This window comes from Chroicocephalus ridibundus, chromosome 18 (genome assembly GCF_963924245.1).
Source record: "Chroicocephalus ridibundus chromosome 18, bChrRid1.1, whole genome shotgun sequence".
NCBI lineage: Eukaryota > Metazoa > Chordata > Aves > Charadriiformes > Laridae > Chroicocephalus > Chroicocephalus ridibundus.
In genome coordinates, this window is record NC_086301.1 from 4,743,043 (window position 1) to 4,759,379 (window position 16,337).

Genomic DNA, 16,337 nt, shown 5'->3' on the forward strand with positions numbered 1-16,337 from the left:
ATTATGTTAATTTATTGTCTGGGGATTTCTGGCTTCCATTGTATCTTACTTTTCCATTGACCTATAAGGATGACATCATAATAAAAACAACAATTAATATTAGTTGTACTATAAATACCCACTCATTTCTACTTCAGCATGCATATTATGTATAATGACTGTGCCTTTTTCAAACTTTAAAATTCTGTTTTACAGGCCTTCATTTCAGCATGATGTCCTCATAAACCACAATAGCAGTGCAGCATAGAGAGGACTAAATTAAAAATTAATGGGCCCTGCCAGTACTAAACTTTCTCAGAGCCAGTAAAAGGCAGAAGGACAGTCCTCCCTCCATGCAAGAGTCCCACTTACACAAAACCAACAAACATACCCTTCCCTGCCCCAGGTTTAACAGCTAACTCCCTGCACACTCACATATTCATTTATACCCATGCGAAGCATGAACATCTACTGCACAATGAAGTCAAGGAATGCAAGGGGCAAGCCTGATTGGATTAACACAAGTTTTGTGGAACTCTACAGGAATAAACTCAGTGTCAGTGTCTGACTTTTCCCATTTGTCACTAAGGGTCATCATTATTAACTGCATCCAAGTGAGAAGTTATCTAGTTCATAACCATTGCACAAGCACCTCTTATGAAGGCTTTGAAGCAAGATGTGACAAAAGATTAGACACCTCATCTCACCCTGCTGTCAAAATCCTGCAATGCAGAATGGTAGCCCTTCAATTTCTCCTAGGGCTCTTACTGAGCATCAGAAAGCCAGTTACCATAAAACTACACTTTCCAGAGGTGGCTCCCAATGGTTTTGAAGAAAGGTCCATTCCAAACACAGCACCCTCAAAAGTGTTCTTCATAATATATTGTTTTAGCAGTTAAGCCTGGAATTGCATGAGTAACAGAAGAACATTCAAAAATAATCTTAAACCTTAGAAAAATGATCACTTTTTCAAAAAGGTTAGGCTTCTTCCCCTGCAGAAGTACACCTTGAGCAAGAGGCTCCACTTGTTTGTGAACCTGGTATTCACAGCCAGTACATCAACATATTCCCCTGCCTGCCTTCAGCAGGGGGAAACAGGAAGGAGATTTCACCATAGGGAAGAATTTGATGGAGCAATTCCTACAGTCTGCCACAATGTCCAAGATACAGAAGCTGCCCCTCAGCTCCCACAGGTAACTGATTCTTTCTTCATATAGAGTAGAAAACATTGGATGGCACTGAGGTGGCCTCTGTAAATTCACAGAAGTTACAAACCCATTCTCCAGTCCAATGCCCAGTAGCTGTAAGACTACTTCAGTTCTCAATTGAGAACCCTGCACCCTTATTCATTATCACTGGTAATACCAAGTATGTGACTCAAATATAGATTTATAGCTAGTAAGGGGCTGGGCCAAGCACTCAGCATTTTCTACTAGCTAATGAATAACCTCAGTTCCCAGCACTTAAGCACTTGTCCAAAGACCCTCTATACTGCAATTCCATACAGGAGCTACAAGGAACATTTCACTTTGTCATCTTAAGCCTTTTATAGACAGCACCCCACAGAAAGTCAATAGAGATTTCAACAGGACTGCACACTGATTGCTATAAAGCAATATCCTTTAATACAAACTGTGATCCATTTTAAAGCTCATCCACTGAATTTAGGGAACTTGCATTTCTACCTAATTAAGTCATTTCCCCATTTTTAACAACAGAACTCAGTTTGTTAAAATGTATACAGCTTTTCCATAACTACTTTTTTAAGAGTATTCCAATCTCTTACAACTCCCACTGCAAAGCCCTATCACCTCAGTAGTCTAACTCAAGATCACTCCACCAAAATCATCTAGCCCAGTTTGTTCATTTGTTTTAAAAATTCAAAATAGTTATGAGCTGGTACACCACATCCCATACAGCAATGTGGTTTCCACACTTCACCCTAGCATTAGTGGGAAAAGTATTCCAGGATAGTGTTCATGCAGACTGGTTACAGACATTTGGCAGTCCTGCAACATGTATTACAGCCATTCCTTTTTTTTGTCAGATTCATCTCACACCAAGAAGCTCTGCTCCTGTTCAGCACCAGACCATGGACATGCAGCACCCTTGCAGACAGAAACGACAGACTGGAACTCTCTAGTGCACTGCAGAAGGAAGGAAACATCCTGATCAAACTGCCCTCAGGCACTTCAACCAGATAAGACATAGGCTTACATGAATTACAACAGACCTCTTGGGGTTGCCTGGACAAACGCCATAGTCTTTCATGAAGTAACCAGATATGCTGCCTTCATTCTTTCTCATTGCAGCTTCTGTTCATCTCATATCTCAAATGCTCAGTAACCTCTTAGGGAAGTCATGGGAACACTGTCATGTGGGGAGACCTACAAATAAAACATTCAGCTTCACCTGTATGTGTTGTTGGCAAATCTCTGAAGACCACCTGTGTTTTCCAATTCAGCAGCTGACATGCTTTGCACCCTCCCACTTTTCCTTTCCCAGACAATACCCAAACAACAGCACAGCATTAAATTAGTGGCTGTTCTAGGAGGAGGTGGTGTCACTTTCAAACATGCTGAAAAAGCTTAATAAAGAGTCAATAAGCACTTGACTAGCCATAGTCATTAAAATGAAGGTATCAGTCAGCTCAGTAATTTGAGCTATATACTCCACCTCTCTAAACTGTTGCTATATAGTGTAAAGAGATGTCTTTGCACTTTCTTTTTACCAACCTGGCCCTGAACACTTCCAGTGATGGGACATCCACAGCTTCTCTGGGCAACCTGCTCCAGTGCCTTACCACCCTCACAGTGAGGAAAACTTACAACTGATTCCCTAATGAAGTGTCTTGTTTTTCAGGACATGTTGAAGTAATTCCTTAATTTAAGTCCTCATTCATAAGGAGAACTTTTTCAACACATCTCCAACAAGTTCTACAGACATTAAAAACTTCCATTAGGAAGAAAATACTCCAGACAGGGACCTATGGCCCCAAGATTTTAGCAGATACTTCATCAACAGCAGCCAGAGGTACAGGAAGCACTGCTTAGCATTGCTAACATGCCAATTACCATCCACAGCATGGAAAATGCAGTCACCTAGGAAACCATTTCAGAGATCTGCTGGTGTCCAGGGATAAGGTTCAGAAGCATGTGAACAGAACAATCACTCAGAGGCACCCACAGCTTGTGCCCTTTGGAGAACCAGCTGGAGAGCTGACAGTTTCCATAGAAACACTGTGCAAAAGCTTAGAGTGAGCTTCCTCCCAGCTGTTTCACATCCAAGTGCAAACAAAAAGGCCCAGCAATAAAATGAGTTGTCTTCTTCACTTCTTAAGTGCAATAGCTGGACAATGAGCCATGAGACCAGAAGAGTGAAAGACATACCAGAGCTGCAGCTTAAGGGTCAGCAGAGTCCCTCTCCTATAGCAACCTCTTTTGCTACTATCTGCTTGCTTGTTGGCAGCTAATCCCTTTAAAGCCATTATTAGTTTACCAGCTCAAGAAGAAACAGTCCTACAGAGAGCTCCAAGTCCTTACAGCACCTCCATTTTACAGAATTTTGTACGTAAGTCTATATAAACCACTTGTTAGCCTATCTGGGACACTCAAGAGTGAATCCTTTTCAGGCTAAAAGCTGCAAGTTTTGAGTTGCTTCCTAACCCAGGAAGTCTTAAGGAGACAGTTTGAGCACAGAAGAGTCACATGTCATCTGCACTACATAGCTATACAACATAGTGCCACAGCCATACAGAATGAAGCTTTTTACATTGAGTTACCAATCAGAAGAATTACTTAGCACAGAACCTACCAAGCACATACATGCCTAGCTCACTTTAAGCATACACAGCTTCCAAGTTCCACTGCTTAGCATTTTCCACTTCAAATAAGTTCCCCAGCCAGCTTGATGCCAATAGATGAACTTGTTAACCACATGGTCTGCAAAGGAAACCCAGCATGTAGAACAGAGGTATCACTTCAGGTCTGTCACACATGCTCAGAAACCTTTTGCTCAAAGGTCAGTTAGGACCCAAGAAGGCAGAAGTCCTGGCCCCTTCAGGCTACCTCATGCAGTCTGGATTTTCCCCTACATAAAGCCTTGAACAGCTTCCACTCCTGAAAACCCTAAACCTTCACAGCAGTCTTCCTTGTACCACCAATTCCACTCCATTCACCTAGCCTCTCTGCAGTTCTTGCCAGCTACTCCTCTTTCCCCACATCCCTGTAACACTTACTTCTTCATGCTATTACCATCACCGCCTACATTTATTTTCCTACAACTAGCATGTTAAAAACAGGGCTTTATTTTTGCAGCCTTCAAAGCTCCTTTTCTCCCCTTTTTCTCTACAGAAACTCACCAGGCACATAGTTAGTCTAATAGTCATTTGGGCTGGCAGGTTCTACCTCTGTAGTTCTGAAAATAGCTTACCATAAAAACATACTTTCCTCACAGCAATACTTTCTAGCTAAATCTAACAAAGACAAGATTAAAAAGGAGCAAGCTGCCCAAAAATTCAGGCAACAGTTCACTAAGCAGGAACAGAGAACCTTTACACCTCACATCATGATTCTGGAAAATTTCTTCCTAGTCCATTTTTCTACATCGTAACAGAAAATGTGAAGAGCCCAAAAGACATGGAGGCAGAAAAGTGGTATTGCTGTCTTGCTTCAAGTGCAGTTTCATCCATACCTCCGTGCAGTAGTACACAGATCAAAAGTGACCGAAGTCTCAAAACCCAGTCACAAAGCAACATTTCTTTCTATAAGCCTACAGTCCTAATATGCTCCCCCTCCAGGTAAACAGTAGTTACTGCAATCCAAAGTTTTATGTACTTCAAAAGAAACTAATCAGCTTTCAAAACAAAATCCAACTGAAAGCCTTTGCAACTTCTTTTAACCCCACAAGTGATCTCTCTCCCCTGTATATCTGGGGATAGATACATTCCTTTTTGCTTTTCAGGGACAGGGAAGTAAAGAAAATTCATTTCTCTGAGGTTTCCACAGATGTTTTAATTCAGCACTAAAACAATTCTTTATGTTCTTGCCAATCTTTCCTTTCCAAAAGGGCAACAAGAAATATCAAGCCAGTGCTAAAAATACTGTCTCCCCCTCTCATTTTAATCAGGTTCTAAGTTCTCCCCTGCTGGTGCCACTGTCAGTCCTGCCCATGTAGTGATGGGCTCCCTAGCACGCACACACAGGTTTGCAGGCTCCACTGCTAGAAAACAGCACTACTTCATGTTGTCAACCACATTTTTGACCTAGTAAACACAGCACAACTGAAAGCCCTAACCCTCCATCAAGTACAGTTAGGTTTTTTTATCTCATACAGTTCTTAATTATAGCAAATCTTAACCCCACAAAAAAATGTTTATGACTGTCACAGCTAATCATTTGCAAGGAACAACAGATGCACTTACAGAGAAAATCTATTTAATGTGCTTTTTTTGCAAAGCACTTCTTTCCAACTGAATAATGCATTATCATGATCATTTGGATAGTTCAAAACACAAATTTTAAGAGTGTATGAAGCACTTCGTTCACCATCCACTCCTGCAGTATTCCTTAATTTCTGCCATTCTTAAACACTAAGCTAGTGCTAGCCTTTAGCCCATATTCATGCTGGCAACATGCAATGATTAAGGAGACACACACATCTTAACCAAAGGGAGGAAATTGTCCAAGAACCAGTAAAAGGGGAAAGGTCCTTTTCAGCACGATCTTTGAGCTCTTTTGAAACTCATGGGGTCATTTTTCCACTGTATTGGATGTTCTGATCATTTCCAACTAGATCAGCAAATAAGTTTATGAAACTATGAGATTCTTTTTGCCCAATAGAAAGATTTCAACTGGCTCTATCTTTCTAAAAGGTATTATAAGACATACAAGGCCATGTTAAAAATAGACCAGCTTGGTATATTTTGTCTTCTCATCCTAGGACTCACACACTTCCCTCATCACAAAATCTTCTCAAGGAAGCAAAATTCCCAGAGAGCAGAGCTTTCATCTTGTGGCTTATCACAAGGGTTTCAAGGAGGCTGCTTGTAGAATCAAGTATAATTCAAAGCCTAGATATATCCATATTATATACCCCTAGCAAGTTAGGCACACATCACCCATTTGGCAGCTATGGAGCAGAAACATACTTTCATGTACCAGCAGAACTAAAAGGCTTGTCCACATAGCAAATGACTAGTTTGCCCCATATTTTTTTTTTCATATAGTCTAAATAAAAGCTCACTCTGATGCAGTTACTGTTTTCATCTCAGCCACCCATCTGTTTTAGCCATTCACTGCAAACAAATGCATTAATTGGTACATAGATCAGTGTGAGAGTACATGCCCATCATTTGAGTGAAAACAAGGGATCTACAATTTCACCAGACTTGCAGCTCCTAAACAAAGCCTTATAATGAAGAGACCTCCTGCCTGCCCTCATCTACAACTTGATTTTGTTTTTAAAACTTAAGTGCTTTGACCAATAGCAGACACAGAGAAAGCACTATGTCACCAAATTATTCTTAAATAGCAGGCTAGTCCTTACACTCGCTTCAAAACTAGCAATATTACCAGTCCTTTTCCGTACAGACACAGGGTCATAGCATCATATTTGGCTCCTCAGCTAGCTATAAACAGACATATTACTAATTCACCTTTGGATAATGTTCTATGATCCTTGGATTAAGATCACCACAATAAAGTGTTCACAGCAATTCCTTTTCATGCTTCTGCACCACTGCCAATATTGAACATTTCCCCTCTCTCCACATAAAAAGATAAACAACAGGAATTGCTACAGATGATCTTTAGTCTTTCTACCTCCACAACAGTGCTTTGTCATTTCTGCTGTTCTGATCTCAAACAGCAGGCCTCTCCATTGCCACTAAAACAAACAACTGAAGAGGGGATCATTCACTCTGCCTGAGAAGCACCAATAAGTCCTTCATCCTAGCAAAAACATCATGAGAAGGGTTATCTCTCCAGTACACAAGGCAGGGACACCAACATATCTTCAGCTGTTTTTCACCATCATCCCTGCGAGAATTCTTTTATTAGTTTAAGGCATATCTCATGTTTATACTCACATCTTGCATCTGACACAGAACAACTCCTTCAAGGTCCAATGAGCACATCAGTCAGCTCTGCTGAAAAAACTAAAAGCATGCTAATGAGAGAGCAAGAGACTGGGACAGGAGCCCTTGTCCTGTCTATTAACAGAAACACTTCAACAGAGCATGAAGAATGGAGGGCTGGGATGACACTGCCTTCTTTCAAGGATGCTACTGTCCTGCCTACTGGACCATTAAATGTTGAGCAGAAGGAAAGACAGGTTTGTGTGAATAATAATGAAGGTGTCACATCTGCAGTTCTCCATTTATGTCTAGAAACTACTCGTGATCACTTGACCTAGCTAACAAGGAGACTGGCATTTTTGTTCTTGCAACATTGAGGCAATGCATTTCAGCATGTAGTAGGCAATGCTAGCTATTTTCTGAAAGACCACTGCCCACTAAGTACTTCATCAATTAGTTCTTTCAAATTCAAAAGGAGTAAGAATTAAGAAAAGGCCACATTAATGTATCAGAATATACTTTCCATCCATTTCATCTCATGTAAATCCTTGTAAGAATTTAGCTATCATGAGGTCAGGTCAAAAGAAGGGATCTAAATTACCACAGCATATTACAGTTTCAGAAAAGAACACAAAAGCTGAAAAACAAAGAACCCTAGTAGGAAGAGACCTTGCAAATTATAGGATTTTTATACAATCCAATTAACGAAATACAGTACAAAGGCAATGTTGATGACTGCTGTTCACTTGTAAAGCAGTTGGCTTATTCAGGCACTCATCAACTGAAAGAGTTATTTCTTTTTAAGCCCCCCACCCCAACTAACACAGGCAGAAGGACCATACCAGCCTGACACCACAAATTTATTTCAGGGATTGGCAGCCACAGCAGCACTAGGTCTCCCAGCCAACTTAACAATACACTGTAACTCCTCAGAAGAAAGGCAGAGGAGGCTGGCAGCCTCCCTGCTGAAGAGGTTCTGAGATCCAATAGTTGAGCTTTTTCATCTATAAGGCATCTAGTATCACCATTTCTGCTCCATCTTAAAATTTGCCTCTAAGTCCACAGCAATACAAAGCTGATGTAGAGACAGGACCATTTTAACCTACATGGTCCCTCTATGTACATAGCAACACAAACTAAAACAAAGACCAGTGATTTCTGCCCAACATTACCTGGCTTGTTTTATATATCTCCACAGTCAATTCAGAGTTGTCAGCAGTGCCTTCTGTCTGGCAGACCTTCCACATTCCCATCTCCTTTTCCCAAGGAGACTACAGTTTGCTGCCCTTTGCAGGCAACATTACAGGCATTAGCATGTGTCATAGCATGTACCAGGACCAGTAATGCAAGTTGTCTGGCAGGGTGTCACAGCTGGCAAGCAGCCACTAATGCTATTCTTGCAGAAGTACACTGTGCAATCCTGTTAGCTTTTGACCTGTCTTGACTTCAGCACTGTTGACAGCTCTAGCTAGGACAACTCCTTTTTTTTTTTAAAGGCAGAAGTACCTAATTCAACCCAGTGCTCTCAGACACAAAACTAAGAGACCAAGACTCAGCTAGAGCTTCATGTCCTTTTAGCAATATTAAAGCACATGAAAACATGAATATCTCAAATAAGCCTAGAGGTGCTGCAAAACATCTTTATTGTTTCTTCTTCCAGCACCAGCTCAGGTAGGGCCCCATCAGCATTCAGCTATTAGGCATGAAGGGATGGTCTAGTTATGGCCTGCTACACTTCTGCTAGCAGCCAGCAGGAGCAGAACACAGCTATCCTGGGGTATAGCTTACACCAGGCAGCAGAAATATCCAGGATGACAAAGATGTCTTTTCCCCACCACCACCCCCAACTGCTTTCTAAAAATACAAGGAAGGTGCCCTCAAATGAACACTGTTAAGGGCCCAGTTGTGTCCTCCCTTCCAATAATGGTCTCATGGGAGAGCAGCTAAACTGCTGAACCTGGTGATATTCAGACAATTATCTTTACCTTTGAAATGAATACTTGGACAGAGAAGCAGACCTCAAATCAGGTCCCACCCTGCTCTTCTCAGGGAGGTTAGAAGACACCTTGAGATTACCAGCACTTCTCAAAACTTGCCACTGTGTGACATGCTTCATGCTCTGGGCCGTGTTTTACTGGCAACTAAAGGACACAGATGAACTACAAGTTTGAAGGTTTCACCACACACTGAATCAAGACACCACTAATGCCTGACAAGTGATGTGCAGATACACTGAAAACATCTTAAAAGTCTCAGTCAATGCTTTAGAAGAGGCTCAGATTTGCAATCTGTGTTTTCCAACCACAAAAAGACTTCTATAGCAAGATGGACAACAGACACAACAGGTATCAAAATGATTCTGCTGGAAACAACTGTTAACTTCTCACTACTGCACATACTATCCCATCAAATAGAAACTGGAACTGTCCTGAGGGGCAGAAGAAAGCCAGGAATTATATGGCAAGTGGTATTAGAAGTCTGCACCCAATGAAGCAAGCCCTCATTGTGGAAGTACAGCATGAAACAAAGCTCAACAATATTCTGTTAAGACTTCAAATATCTTCCTAGTATTTCTCAGTTAAAATTTCTCAAATCAAGTCTCCCTTTCCTAACATTCTTTCATTTTCAAGATGTTTTAAGTAATAACTCTTCTCCTTTCCAAAAATCACCACTCTTCAGTAGCAGATGCATACTCATAACAAAAAAAATCAGGAATTCTTCCAGGTAAAACATGCTTAGCAAACACAAGTTTAAACATATACAGGCAAGCAGCCCTGATTGAAGTAAATGGTATTCTGTCATCATGACACACCCACATAAACACTTTCATCAGCCACTTGCCAGGCCAAACAGCAATTCCTACTTCTGCCCATACTCACGCTAGTCTACTTCCAGTTGCCAGCTAAAGAGACAAGTCATATCTCAAGATGTGATGTTACTGGATCAATATACTTTATAAGCAAGGACAGAGCAGCTGTAAAACTGAAGTCTTTTAAGGGTGGTAAAAATCACAAAGTCACTTTACACTAACACAGGGCATTCTGCTAGGACACACAATGTACTAACATCAACTTTATGACAACAGTAATACCTTCACTTTCCAGTAGCATCTTTTCTAGTGAGTCCTGGTATACCTTATGAATGTGATGGACCAGACACTCAGAGCAACTCAGTGCACATCTGGGAGCATTGCTTCACTTAATGAACATCAAAAACTTGGGAGCCCGAGGACCTCCAAAAAGCCTAAATGTGGTGAATATGTGCCATAAGATACACAGAGCTTTGAATTCAACATACCTGGAAGCAACAGCTTTAGGAAGGAGGCTGAGTAAGTGGCAGTTCTTGTCAGTGCTGTCAGAGGATGATGAGGGCAGTTCATTCCACCTTCTTAAAATCCTTGATTCACCGAACAGAAATAAAGCACTGTAGTACAGGTGAAAACATAGAAGATATCAAAGTTGTTGCTAGGTTTGGCTATAGTTCCACAGAAACAAAAAACTTCAAGTTAACAACATAAGCTAAGTTACCACTTTTAAATCAAAAGTAAGTTTGCCAAAATTTCACCACTAACGTTTTGGTTTAGTGCAATGAAACCATCAGCTATGCTTTTAAAAACAAAGGCAAACCCAACAGTTAAGTTGCATTCTTTTAAACATCAGAAATATGGAAGAAGGCTGTATTTTTGTTGATAGAAGTATAGACAGATTTCTTTTCCACTTAGCTGCTGTCTTCAAGCCTTCAACATGACATCTCTTCAACCTCCAGGCTTGGTTCATGAAGGGCTTAGCTAAAGAGACAAAATCAGTCCCTACATGGTTTACAACTGATTACACACAGCAAAAAGCATCCAGTTTGTTACAGAGCACTGCTAAAATACTGCAGTGACTTGACTGAAACACCTCTAAATACATAATTGAACTCCTGCTACAGGTTACAGGCATAGCTATATAGACTGTTTACTAATGGCACACACAGATGTGTCTTTAAAATTATTGGAGAAATTCTGCTCTTCAGGTTTTGTTTTTTTAAGTATATTTATCTGAAAAGATGCCAGACCTTAGCATTGAAGAAACTAGAGCTTCACAGACATTTTTAATAGCATCAAGCATGTATTTTGACTCGTAATCCCAATACTCCTCACCTGCAACTATCTTTTAAATTGCACACAGGTGTGTCCTTTAGCTTACACTTAATCTATTTTGTATTTAATTGTTAAAGAAAACCTGAGATCTCCAAGCAGAGGCTTCATTTAGCTAAAGACACTAAGAAAGTATACGTTTTCAGACCTCTAAAAATATTCAGTACAAATGCACAAGCCCAATACATAATTAAAACTACTAAGCAAAAGTCAACTAAGGAAAAAATTTTACACAGCCTCAAAAAAAGCCATAAGCATAAGGAACTAAAGAGTGCTATTTGTATATAACATACACCCAGTCCAGAAACACAGCTACAATAGCATTAAGCTTTGTCAGAAAATAGCACGTCACTTTACTAAGATAATACAAGTTATGTTGCTGACCAGTATTTCTCGCGGTCGTCGAAAACAACCCAGAAACAGGAGAACACAGTTTTACTAAGCGCGAAAACAACCCCAGTCACCGCCACTCACCCCTCGCCCGCTACTGCATCCGCCATCTTATGCGGCGCCCCCTCAACTGCGGTATTTATACCCGCGCGGGGCCGAGGAGGGAGGGGTCACTTCCGGCTCCCCGGAACCTTCTGGAAGGTGGGCGGTCCGGCGCCACTGCGCATGCGCCCGGGGCGCTTTAAAATGGCCGCGCGTGCAGGTGTTCCCTTCAGTGCGGAGCCTCGGTTTGGTGGGGGGTGGGGGCGGTAGTCGAGGGTACATTAGCCGCGGTGAGGAGAGAGCTTTGAAGGGGGCGCTTTATGGAAATAGTAGTTACGAAATTTTCCTTTTTCAGTTTTAAAGCTTTTTTTTTATTGTTTGTTTTTTACTTGACTCCTATTTTCATACTTAAGAATTGCTCTTTTTGTTTGGGGGGTGTGTGGGTAGTGCAAGTGAGGAGGTAAAAGGTTATGCAGAGGTAATTTGGAGCACCTGGGCTGGTGTTGTGGGCTGTGCTTCAAATTGGTCCACCTGGGCTGGCTTTTTCTGTAAGGGACAGTAAAGGGGGAGTGTCTTAAAGGGACAGTAAAGGGGGAGTGTCTTAAAGGGACAGTAAAGGGGGAGTGTCTTAAAGGGACAGTAAAGGGGGAGTGTCTTAAAGGGACAGTAAAGGGGGAGTGTCTTAAAGGGCCAGTAAAGGGGGAGTGTCTTAAAGGGCCAGTAAAGGGGGAGTGTCTTAAAGGGCCAGTAAAGGGGGAGTGTCTTAAAGGGCCAGTAAAGGGGGAGTGTCTTAAAGGGCCAGTAAAGGGGGAGTGTCTTAAAGGGCCAGTAAAGGGGGAGTGTCTTAAAGGGCCAGTAAAGGGGGAGTGTCTTAAAGGGCCAGTAAAGGGGGAGTGTCTTAAAAACACTTACCAAATTAAGAAAATATTTTTTTTCAGTTAAGTGCTAATTGTTATGTGTATGGTATGAATGTTTGTGTCTTCCTTATTTTGCCTTGCTAATCTATTTAATGTGTCTGGTATATTTTTTCAGGTCTGAAATAACGAGTTCCTTCCCCTTTGTGAAAAAGGGAAGTCTTGGTTATTTGAAGACTACTCAGGATTCCAGGTTAATCAGCTGAACGAGGAGGTGGATAAGCAAATAGCTTATGTGTGGGTGCATGAAACTGGTAGTGCATGCTTACTTTGTTACTGTATAAAGGTAATGGAGGGCTCTTGTTCAGTGGGAGATAGCCCTCTTATATGGCAGTAGATTTAGTAGGTGGAGCAGTTCTGATGGAGGGAAAAATAGATGTGCCTCAAGATGAGCTGAACCTAACATGAGAAAGGAAAAATGCAAATATTACTAACAATTATCTGCTAAGGCAGGTTGATGAGATTGAGAATTAATAATGCTAAATTAGGCAGAAGAGTGAAAGACATAAGGGTCTTATGGTCCAGGAAAGAAAGCAAGTAATCCGTTGGTATTTTAGCTGTGTTAGTTAAAAGTCAGCATATGCTTCTTGTAGGTGATTTTTCTCTATTTCAGTGCAACTGAGGGAAGGAAATCTTAACTTCACATAAATGCAGAAAGAGCATAACCTAGAAGCAGAATAATGGAAAACTTTTGTATTCCTTCATTTTTAGAGCTGTTAGAGATAGAATTTAATATCAAAACCCAGGAAAGAGGGGTGAGAAAAGTGAAAGTTCAGTAAAATGAAATCTTCTTAGCTTAAGGAAGTTAAGTGATTTACTACCTTGTTAGAAGATAATTGGTTTGAGTGCAGGTGTGAGAGGACTGTTCAAAGATCTGAGTGTTACAAACCTTATCTGAGACATAAGGTAGGATACTGAAATTGGCAAATACCAGTTTGGTAATGAAAAAGTGTGTTCCAAGTATTAATAGGGACAGCAGCTATTCAAGGCTTTATTCTTCTAATTCTGTGAATTTAACACACCTGTTAAGGTCTTGCTTAAGCTCTACTTGTGTTGAGGAGTGAAGTTTGCAAGAAAACTTATTTTGGTTCTTCAAGCTACAAGATGACGGAGTCCCTTTGTGAAATAGCTTATGAAGTGGATTTTTCCTGTGTCATCTTCAAATGTAATTAGACTGATAGGCCTGGAACTGAGATCAAAGGTTTTGTCATGACAGTAACTCTACCTGTTCTCTATGTAGGCTGTAATTGAGGCTTTTTTGGTAAAAGTTGAAAGTCTCTTCTGTTCTAAACATGCGTTAAAACTAATAATGTATACCTATGTAGAAATGTAATACTTCCATAAGCCTTGGGCATTTGTGCTAAGCAACTAGCCTGTGTTCAGACTGACAGCATTATGTGGTGTAAGCAATTACTGTGTTGGTGAAGAGGCAACTGACATCCTAAAAATGGACCTTGCATTTGATTAATATATGCTAGTCAAGCCATACATCAAGCTGCAAAATCAATACACCCTGTAGGATAAAAAGCTAGTACCAGTTTTATCCAGCAAGGAAAATCAAGTTTTATATTAAAGAAGAGTTGCTTGTTGTGCATAATTAGACTACATAAATTTGCACAATACTACATACTTTTATTGGACAGGAAGTCCTTGAATTGGAAGGTGCACTTCCAGCTGTAAGGAAGGGAAAAGTGCACTAGAATAATAGGCTTGAATAGATAAAGCTCTTGTGTAATGCAGAGATCACTTTCTACCAAATAAATGAGTTATATGCTGATTTGTGCCCTCTTTTTTTGCAGCTGTTGCTGCAGGGAGTGAGGTTTCTTTGACTGTCAAAAATTACATCTTACAGCCTCTTGATCAGCTTTTCATTTACCCTGAGATGCTGCTTTTGGAGCTGTGAGAGGAGGGGCTGTGAAAGAGACGGCTTCTGTCACTTCATTTGAGACTTGCTATTGAATGAGGTATGATAAATGCCAGGGATGGGTGTCTGCACAGGTGAAAAATGGGTCATGAGGTGCTCTATTGCAGGTGGTTTTGCTTTCATGAGCAGTGAATTCATATTAACCAGCTGAATGCAAAGGATGTGCTGTAAGGTATGTAAATATATACAAGAAACCTTTCAGTCTCCTCAGAAGTTTTATCTTGTTGCTTGCATGTAGAGAGTTGGAGATGAAGGAAGCACAAAGGCAAGTCCTGTAGCTGATGGAACACATCAACTGAAATTATTTACTCCTAATAGCACTGGCAGCTGGAGCTCAGTGAGAAGTGTTCTTGCCTAATCAATGACTCTTTGCACAGAGATATAAGGAAGGGTATTAGCTTTTCAAGGAGGTGGTAGTTGAAGAGCTCAGATACTGTTGCAGTTAATAGTCTAACTGTATCTAGTCAAGGAACACACGGATCAAGTTGCAGTAGGGGTCACAGGTGGGACAGCTATTGCTTAGAGGCTGTGCTGTTGAGGGGCAAATGAAACTAGATGTAAACATGTGTACTGACTGTTCTGATCCCCAGAAATAAAATGAAATTACCTAGCTTTCTGTCAGAAAGGGATTATGTTGGGGTGGTGACTAAGAATGTAACATGACTTCTGACAATCCACAAATGAAAGGTTTTGTACATTGCAGATTTGTTTACATAGTTGCCCTTTTCTATTTACTCAAAACCAGCTTGCCATCTATGCAGCTCTGCTTTCAGACAGCTGCTCTGGCCTCGGTCTGCTCCAGTGGGTGGGCAATGTGACAGAGCTCCTTTTCTTAAAACTTGGGAGCCTGAGTTTGGTGGAGTTGCTTTTCCTTCTTAATTCTGGTTTTGTTATTGTAGATGCTGAGTGTTCCATGTAAATCCAGTCAAAAATAGTGAGGCTCTTGCATCTTACTCACCAGACTCTATGCATAGTTTTTAGAAGTTATAAATTAGGAAATTCCCAAATGCTTGGCCTAACAATGCATTCCTGTGCGTGATAAGCTTATGCCCTTGTGTCTCAGTTCACAGTTTGAATACAGATTAGTGATTTTTGCAGAGCTTTTAATGGAGCTTTTTAATGAAGTCTTGGTCCTGTAGAGGAGTTGAGAGGCTTTCTGCATGTAACTTTCTGCTCCCTGTGTGACTGAAACTGCAACAAATATGTAAAGGTTTTTACAGAGATGCAGAGAACAGTCTGAAATGGCTGATAGAATGGCCTTTTCTTTTGGACTGCCTTGCTGTAGTGAGGGAATTTAGATTTTGTCACAGATGGTTTAGGTGCTTGCTGCATTGGTGGCTGGAGAGTTGGGGCCTTTTCTGGGACATAACCATTACCCCTTGCTCTTGGGGTAGAACAGGCTGTAGAATGGTGACTAAATGCTAAAACTTGCTGCTAGTTCAGGGTTTTTAAAAGCATGATTAGTAGGCGACTGACCACAAAATTGTGTCTAGTACTAAATTTTTGGTGACCTGGTGAGGTGTTGTACAAATGATTTGATGTTTATCTTGTGATCATTTAATAGGGCAATTACTGGGCAAAGCATATGCTGGAGAGCAGTTGCAACCTTGTCTTAATATGGACTCCTCCTTCTTTATGCTTGCCCAGACAAGAACCTCTCAGTGTGCTGAGAAAGCTTGTGATGGGCTGCAAGCCTAAGTGCTAGGAATGTTGAACTCTTTGTAGTTCATAACAATTTTTTTCCTGCATGTTAGTAGCTTTAATGATGACTATCATACTATCATGGAAGATGGACAACAATCCCAAGGTTTAGACTCAGATGGCTGTAGGCATCAAGTACAACATGAGAAATACTGGCTGTGACAATACAGGACC

General features: G+C 40.9%; 1 long non-coding RNA gene across 1 annotated transcript in view; it reads right to left on the minus strand.

The window, feature by feature from the left end:
* LOC134525074 (uncharacterized) overlaps window positions 1-11,708 on the minus strand; it is a 28,618-nt gene extending 16,910 nt beyond the window's left edge. Inside the window, exons 1-2 of the long non-coding RNA XR_010073682.1 lie at window positions 11,667-11,708; window positions 10,352-10,477 (exon numbers count right to left, since the gene is read on the minus strand). This is a non-coding gene — a long non-coding RNA (uncharacterized LOC134525074). The remainder of the gene's footprint in view (window positions 1-10,351; window positions 10,478-11,666) is intronic.
* Window positions 11,709-16,337: the final 4,629 nt, after the last annotated feature.